Below are 8,609 nucleotides of genomic sequence, written 5' to 3'. Positions count from 1 at the left end.
AAATTTCAAGTTTGTTACTTGCTTGTTAAGAAAGATTCAAACTTTAAATTCTAGAATCATATCTTGTGATTTCTTGTGAATCAAGTCATTAATTGTGATTTTAAAAATCAAATCTTTTTCAAAACTAATTTCAATCATATCTTTTCAAAAATATCTTCTTATCTTATCTTTTTCAAAAAAATTTGATTTCAAAATACCTTTTCTAACTTCCTAACTTCTTATCTTTTCAAAATTTGTTTTAACTAACTAACTAACTTTTTGTTTGTTTCTTATCTTTTTCAAAACTACCTAACTAACTCTCTCTCTCCAATTTTCGAAAATATCTCCCTCTTTTTCAAAATTTCTTTTTAATTAACTAATTATTTCACTTTTTAAATCTTAATTTTCGAAAACTACTAACCTTTTTTAAAAACTATTTTCGAAAATCACTAACTCTTTTTCAAAAATTATTTTCGAAAATTCTCCTTCTCTCTCATCTCCTTCTATTTATTTATTCATCTACTAACACTTCATCTCACCCAAATTCGAACCCTCTCTTCCATCTGTGTTCGAATTTCTTCTTCTTCTTTTCTTCTACTCACACTGGGACCTCTATATTGTGGTAAAAAGGATCCCTATTATTATTATTTTTCTGTTCTCTCTTTTTCATATGAGCAGAAGCAAAGACAAAAATATTCTTGTTGAAGCAGATCTAGAACCTGAAAGGACTCTGAAAAGGAAACTAAGAGAAGCTAAAATACAACAATCCAGAGATAACCTTTCAGAAATTTTCGAACAAGAAGAGGAGATGGCAGCCGAAAATAATAATAATGCAAGGAGAATGCTTGGTGACTTTACTGCACCTAATTCCAATTTACATGGAAGAAGCATCTCCATTCCTACCATTGGAGCAAACAACTTTAAGCTGAAACTTCAGCTAGTTTCTCTGATGCAGCAGAACTGCAAGTTTTATGGACTTCCATCTGAAGATCCTTTTCAGTTCTTAACTGAATTTTTGCAGATCTGTGATACTGTTAAGACTAATGGAGTAGATTCTGAAGTCTACAGGCTCATGCTTTTCCCTTTTGCTGTAAGAGACAGAGCTCGAGTGTGGTTGGACTCTCAACCCAAAGACAGCCTGAACTCTTGGGATAAGCTGGTCACGGCTTTCTTAGCCAAGTTCTTTCCTCCTCAAAAGCTGAGCAAGCTTAGAGTGGATGTTCAAACCTTCAAACAAAAAGATGGTGAATCCCTCTATGAAGCTTGGGAAAGATACAAACAGTTGACCAAAAAGTGTCCTTCTGACATGCTTTCAGAATGGACCATCCTAGATATATTCTATGATGGTTTATCTGAGCTATCAAAGATGTCATTGGATACTTCTGCAGGTGGATCCATTCACCTAAAGAAAACGCCTGCAGAAGCTCAAGAACTCATTGACATGGTTGCTAATAACCAGTTCATGTACACTTCTGAGAGGAATCCTGTGAGTAATGGGACGCCTATGAAGAAGGGAGTTCTTGAAATTGATACTCTGAATGCCATATTGGCTCAGAACAAAATATTGACTCAACAAGTCAATATGATTTCTCAGAGTTTGACTGGAATGCAAGCTGCATCCAACAGTACTCAAGAGGCTTCTTATAAAGAAGAAGCTTATGATCCTGAGAACCCTGCAATAGCAGAGGTAAATTACATGGGTGAACAATATGGAAACACCTATAATCCATCATGGAGAAATCATCCAAATCTCTCATAGAAGGATCAAAGGCCTCAACAAGGCTTTAATAATGGTGGAAGAAACAGGTTTAACAATAGTAAACCTTTTCCATCATCCACTCAGCAACAGACAGAGAACTCTGAACAAAATACCTCTAATTTGGCAAACTTAGTCTCTAATCTGTCCAAGGCCACTGTAAGTCTCATGAATGAAACAAGGTCTTCCATTAGAAATTTGGAAGCACAAGTGGGCCAGCTGAGTAAAAGGATCAATGAAATCCCTCCTAGTACTCTCCCAAGCAATACAGAAGAGAATCTAAAAGGAGAGTGCAAGGCCATTGATATAAGCACCATGGCCGAACCTGTAAGGGAAGGAGAGGACGTGAATCCCAAGGAGGAAGACCTCCTGGGACGGCCAGTGATCAATAAGGAGTTTCCCTCTGAGAAACCAAAGGAATCTGAGACTCATCTAGAGACCATAGAGATTCCATTGAACCTCCTGATGCCATTCATGAGCTCTGATGAGTATTCCTCTTCTGAAGAGAATGAGGATGTCACTGAAGAGCAAACTGCCAAGTTTCTTGGTGCAATCATGAAGCTAAATGCCAAATTATTTGGTATTGAAACTTGGGAAGATGAACGTCCCTTGTTCACCAATGAACTAAGTGATCTGGATCAACTGACATTGCCTTAGAAGAGACAGGATCCTGAAAAGTTCATAATACCTTGTACCATAGGCACCATGATCTTTAAGGCTCTGTGTGACCTTGGTTTAGGGATAAACCTCATGCCCATCTCTGTAATAGAGAAACTGGGAATCTATGGGGTGCAAGCTACTAAAATCTCATTAGAGATGGCAGACAATTCAAGAAAACAGGCTTATGGACAAGTAGAGGACGTGTTAGTAAAGGTTGAAGGCCTTTACATCCCTGCTGATTTCATAGTCCTGGATACTGGAAAGGAAGAGGATGAATCCATCATCCTAGGAAGACCTTTCCTAGCCACAGCAAGAGCTGTGATTGATGTGGACAAAGGAGAATTGATCCTTCAATTAAATGAGAACAACCTTGTGTTTACAACTCAAGGATCTCTCTCTGCATCCATGGAGAGGAAGCAGAAAAAGCTTCTCTCAAAGCAGAGTCAACCAAAGCCCCCTGGTGCACGAAATTGTGATCTCCAGGCTCAAACAAATCCTGGTAATGGCTCCAAAGCTTGGTGCTCTGATCTTAATTCATAATTGTCACAACTTCGATACAACTAACCAGCAAGTGCACTGGGTCGTCCAAGTAATACCTTACGTGAGTAAGGGTCGAATCCCACGGAGATTGTTGGTATGAAGCAAGCTATGGTCACCTTGTAAATCTCAGTCAAGCGGATTTAAACATTATACTTTATTAGATTAAAATAAACAATAAAAGGGATAGAGATACTTATGTAATTCATTGGTAGGAATTTCAGATAAGCGAATGGAGTTGCTTTTTGTTCCTCTGAACCTCTGCTTTCCTGCTATCTTCATTCAATCTGTCTTACTCCTTTCCATGGCTGGCTTTATGCAGGGGCATCACCGTTGTCAGTGGCTACATCCCCTCCTCTCAGTGAATCATATGCTCACGCACCCTGTCACGGCACGGCTATTCATCTGTCGGTTTCCGATCATGCTGGAATAGGATTCACCCTCCTTTTGCATCTGTCACTAACGCCCAGCACTCGCGAGTTTGAAGCTCGTCACAGTCATTCAATCATTGAATCCTACTCAGAATACCACAGACAAGGTTTAGACCTTCCGGATTCTCTTGAATGCCGCCATCATTCTAGCTTACGCCACGAAGATTCTGGTTAGGAGATCTAAGAGATACTCATTCTAGCTTAATTCATGTAGAACAGAAGTGTTTGTCAGGCACGCGTTCATAAGGGGGAAGGATGATGAGCGTCACACATAATCATCACCTTCATCACGTTCTTGGGTGCGAATGGATATCTTAGAAGAGAAATAAGAAGAATTGAATAGAAAACAGTAGTACTTTGCATTAATCTTTGAGGAACAGCAGAGCTCCACACCTTAATCTATGGAGTATAGAAACTCTACCGTATGAAAATACATAAGTGAAGGTCCAGGCATGGCCGAGATGGCCAGCCCCCTTGATCTAAGAACAATGCATTCAAAGATGATCCTAAGATCCTAAGATGATCAAAAGATTAAAACTGAGACCAAAGATGCCTAATACAATAGTAAGAGATCCTATTTATAATAAACTAGTCACTAGGGTTTACATGAGTAAGTAATTGATGCATAAATCCACTTCCGGGGCCCACTTGGTGTGTGCTTGGGCTTGGGCTTGAGTGTTACACGTGCAGAGGCCATTTGTGGAGTTGAACGCCAGTTTCTGTGCCAGTTTGGGCGTTCAACTCTGGTTTTGGATCCTTTTCTGGCGCTGGACGCCAGATTTGGGCAGAAGGCTGGCGTTGAACGCCAGTTTACGTCATCAATTCTTGACCAAAGTATGGACTATTATATATTGCTGGAAAGTCCTAGATGTCTACTTTCCAACGCAATTGGAAGCGCGCCATTTCGAGTTCTGTAGCTCCAGAAAATCCACTTTGAGTGCAGGGAGGTCAGAATCCAACAACATCAGCAGTCCTTTTTCAACCTCTGAATCTGATTTCTGCTCAAGTCCCTCAATTTCAGCCAGAAAATACCTGAAATCACAGAAAAACACACAAACTCATAGTAAAGTCCAGAAATGTGAATTTAACATAAAAACTAATGAAAACATCCCTAAAAGTAACTAGATCCTACTAAAAACATACTAAAAACAATGTCAAAAAGCGTATAAATTATCCGCTCATCACAACACCAAACTTAAATTGTTGCTTGTCCCCAAGCAACTGAAAATCAAATAGGATAAAAAGAAGAGAATATACTATAAATTCCAAACTATCAATGAAACATAGCTACAATTAAATGAGCGGGACTTATAGCTTTTTGCCTCTTGAATAGTTTTGGCATCTCACTTTATCCATTGAGGTTCAGAATGATTGGCGTCTATAGGAACTTCAGATTTCGAATAGTGTTATTGACTCTCCTAGTTCAGTATGATGATTCTTGAACACAGCTTCTTTATGAGTCTTGGCCGTGGCCCTAAGCACTTTGTTTTCCAGTATTACCACCGGATACATAAATGCCACAGACACATAATTGGGTGAACCTTTTCAGATTGTGACTCAGCTTTGCTAAAGTCCCCAATTAGAGGTGTCCAGGGTTCTTAAGCACACTCTTCTTTTGCTTTGGACCTTGACTTTAACCGCTCAGTCTCAAGTTTTCACTTGACACCTATACGCCACAAGCACATGGTTAGGGACAGCTTGGTTTAGCCGCTTAGACCAGGATTTTATTCCTTTAGGTCCTCCTATCCACTGATGCTCAAAGCCTTGGGATCCTTTTTATTTGCCCTTGCCTTTTGGTTTTAAGGGTTATTGGCTTTTTCTGCTTGTTTTTTCTTTTTCTTTCTATTTTTTTTTCCTCTTTTTTTTTTTCTGCAAGCTTTGTTCTTTGCTGCTTTTTCTTGCTTCAAGAATCATTTTTATGATTTTTCAGATTATCAAATAACATGTCTCCTAGTCATCATTCTTTCAAGAGCCAACATATTTAACATTCTTAAACAACAATTTCAAAAGACATATGCACTGTTCAAGCATACATTCAGAAAACAAGAAGCATTGTCACCACATCAATATAATTAAGCTAAGTTCAAGGATAAATTCGAAACTCATGTACTTCTTGTTCTTTTGAATTAAAACATTTTTCATTTAAGAGAGGTGATGGATTCATAGGACATTCATATCTTTAAGACAAAGTTACTAACTACTAATGATCATGTAATGAAGACACAAACATAGATAAGCACATAACATATAAAACGAAAAAACAGAGAAAGTAAGAACAAGGAATGAGTCCACCTTAGTGATGTCCTTGAGCTCTTCTATGTCTCTTCCTTGTCTTTGTTGCTCATCCCTCATTGCTTTTTGATCTTCTCTTATTTCATGAAGGATGATGGAGTGCTCTTGATGTTCCACCCTTAGTTGCTTCCAATAATTGTGTGGAAGAAAATGTATCCCCTGAGGTATCTCAGGGATCTCTTGATTTGCAGTCAAATGTTCTACCACTGAGCTATAGACCCTTGATGGAAGCTTTTGTCTTCCCTTTCCTCTTTCTAGAGGTTTCTCTGGCCTTAGGTGCCATCAATGGTTATGGAAAAAACAAAAAAGCTATGCTTTTACCACACCAAACTTAGAATGTTGCTCGCCCTCGAGCAAAAGAAGAAAGAATAGAAGAAGAAGAAGAGGATATGGAGGAGATGGATGGGAGTGTGTATTCGGTCATATGGGTGGGATTGGGTGGGAGAGAGATGATGAGGTAGGTGGGGATACTGTGGGGTCCACAGATCCTGAGGTGTCAAGGCATTTACATCCCTGCACCAATTTAGGCATGTAAAATGCCCTTGCACACAACTCTGGGCGTTCAGCGCCAGGTTGGTGCCCTTTTTGGGCGTTCAACGCCCCTTTGCTGCCATTTCTGGCGTTGAACGCCAGAACCATGCTTGTTCTGGGCGTTCAGCGCCAGAACTATGCTCTGTTCTGGCGTTTGAACGCCAGACAGATGCTCCTCCAGGGTGTGATTTTTCTTCTGCTGTTTTTGATTCCGTTTTTGATTTTTTTGTTTATTTTGTGACTCCACATGATCATGAACCTAAGAAAACATGAAAAATAAGAATTAGATAAACATTGAGTTGCCTCCCAACAAGTGCTTCTTTAATGTCAATAGCTTGACAGTGGGCTCTCATGGAGCCTCACAGATGTGCAGAGCTTTGTTGAAACTCTCCAACACCAAACTTAGAGTTTGGATATGGGAGTTCAACACCAAACTTAGAGTTTGGTTGTGGCCTCCCAACACCAAACTTAGAGTTTGACTGTGGGGGCTCTGGTTGACTCTGCTTGGAGAGAAGCTTTTCCTGCTTCCTCCCCATGGTTGCAGAGGGAGATCCTTGAGTTTTGAATACAAGGGAGTTCTCATTCCATTGAAGGACTATTTCACCTCTGTCAACATCAATCACAGCTCTTGCTGTGGCCAGGAAAGGTCTTCCTAGGATGATGGATTCATCCTCTTCCTTTCCAGTGTCCAGGACTATGAAATCAGTAGGTATGTAAAGGCCCTCAACCTTTACTAATACATCTTCTACTTGTCCATAAGCCTGTTTTCTTGAGCTGTCTGCCATCTCTAGTGAGATTTTAGCAGCTTGCACCCCATAGATTCCCAGTTTCTCTATTACAGAGAGGGGCATGAGGTTTATTCCTGAACCAAGGTCACACAGAGCCTTAAAGATCATGGTGCCTATGGTACAGGGTATTATGAACTTTCCAGGATCCTGTCTCTTCTGAGGCAATGTCAGTTGATCCAGATCACTTAGTTCATTGATGAACAAGGGAGGTTCAACTTCCCAAGCATCAATGCCAAACAATTTGGCATTCAGCTTCATGATTGCACCAAGAAACTTGGCAGTTTGCTCTTCAGTGACATCCTCATTCTCTTCAGAAGAGGAATACTCATCAGAGCTCATGAAGGGCATAAGGAGGTTCAATGGAAGCTCTATGGTCTCTAGATGAGCCTTAGAGTCCTTTGATTCCCCAGAGGGAAGCTCCTTATTGATCACTGGACGTCCCAGGAGGTCTTCCTCCTTGGGATTCACGTCCTCTCCTCTCCTCAGAGGTTCGGCCATGGCGCTTATGTCAATGGCCTTGCACTCTCCTTTTGGGTTCTCTTCTGTATTGCTTGGGAGAGTACTAGGAGGGATTTCAGTGATCCTTTTACTCAGCTGGCCCACTTGTGCTTCCAAATTTCTAATGGAAGACCTTGTTTCATTCATGAAACTTACAGTGGCCTTAGATAGATCAGAGACTAGATTTGCTAAATTAGAAGCATTTTGTTCAGAGTTCTCTGTCTGTTGCTAAGTTGATGATGGAAAAGGCTTGCTATTGCTAAACCTGTTTCTTCCACCATTGTTAAAGCCTTGTTGGGGCTTTTGATCCTTCCATGAGAAATTTGGATGATTTCTCCATGTTGAGTTATAGGTGTTTCCATAAGGTTCACCTAAGTAATTTACCTCTGCTATTGCAGGGTTCTCAGGATCATAGGCTTCCTCTTCAGAAGATGCCTCTTGAGTACTGTTGGATGCAGCTTGCATTCCATGCAGACTCTGAGAAATCATATTGACTTGCTGAGTCAATATTTTGTTCTGAGCCAATATGGCATTCAGAGTATCAACCTTAAGAACTCCCTTCTTCATAGGCGTCCCATTGATTACAGGATTCCTTTCAGAAGTGTACATGAACTGGTTATTAGCAACCATGTCAATGAGTTCTTGAGCTTCTGCAGGCGTTTTCTTTAGGTTAATGGATCCACCTACAGAGGTATCCAATGACATCTTTGATAGCTCAGATAAACCATCATAGAATATATCCAGGATGGTCCATTCTGAAAGCATGTCAGAAGGACACTTTTTGGTCAACTGTTTGTATCTTTCCCAAGCTTCATAGAGGGATTCACCTTCTTTCTGTCTGAAGGTTTGAACATCAGCTCTAAGCTTGCTTAGCTTTTGAGGAGGAAAGTACTTGGCTAAGAAAGCCGTGACCAGCTTATCCCAAGAGTTCAGGCTGTCTTTGGGTTGGGAATCCAACCATAATCTAGCTCTGTCTCTTACAGCAAAAGGGAAAAGCATGAGCCTGTAGACTTCAAGATCTATTCCATTAGTCTTAACAGTATCACATATCTGCAAGAATTCAGTTAAGAACTGAAAAGGATCTTCAGATGGAAGTCTATGAAACTTGCAATTCTGCTGCATCAGAGAAACTAATTG

The 8,609-nt window shown here is 40.2% G+C and overlaps 2 non-coding genes across 2 annotated transcripts; one reads left to right on the top strand and one right to left on the bottom strand.

The window, feature by feature from the left end:
- Positions 1-1,183: 1,183 nt before the first annotated feature.
- Positions 1,184-1,291, bottom strand: LOC148554857 (small nucleolar RNA R71). The gene has a single exon (XR_015887102.1). It is a non-coding gene; the product is annotated as a small nucleolar RNA R71 (small nucleolar RNA).
- Positions 1,292-8,231: 6,940 nt separating this feature from the next.
- Positions 8,232-8,339, top strand: LOC148554856 (small nucleolar RNA R71). Its single transcript, XR_015887255.1, has one exon. It is a non-coding gene; the product is annotated as a small nucleolar RNA R71 (small nucleolar RNA).
- The last annotated feature ends 270 nt before the right edge of the window (positions 8,340-8,609 follow it).

This window comes from Arachis ipaensis, chromosome B6 (genome assembly GCF_059453495.1).
Source record: "Arachis ipaensis isolate K30076 ecotype BB chromosome B6, ASM5945349v1, whole genome shotgun sequence".
Taxonomy (NCBI): domain Eukaryota; kingdom Viridiplantae; phylum Streptophyta; class Magnoliopsida; order Fabales; family Fabaceae; genus Arachis; species Arachis ipaensis.
The sequence above is the reverse complement of the archived record's forward strand: the minus strand, read 5'-3'. Positions and strand labels throughout refer to the sequence as shown.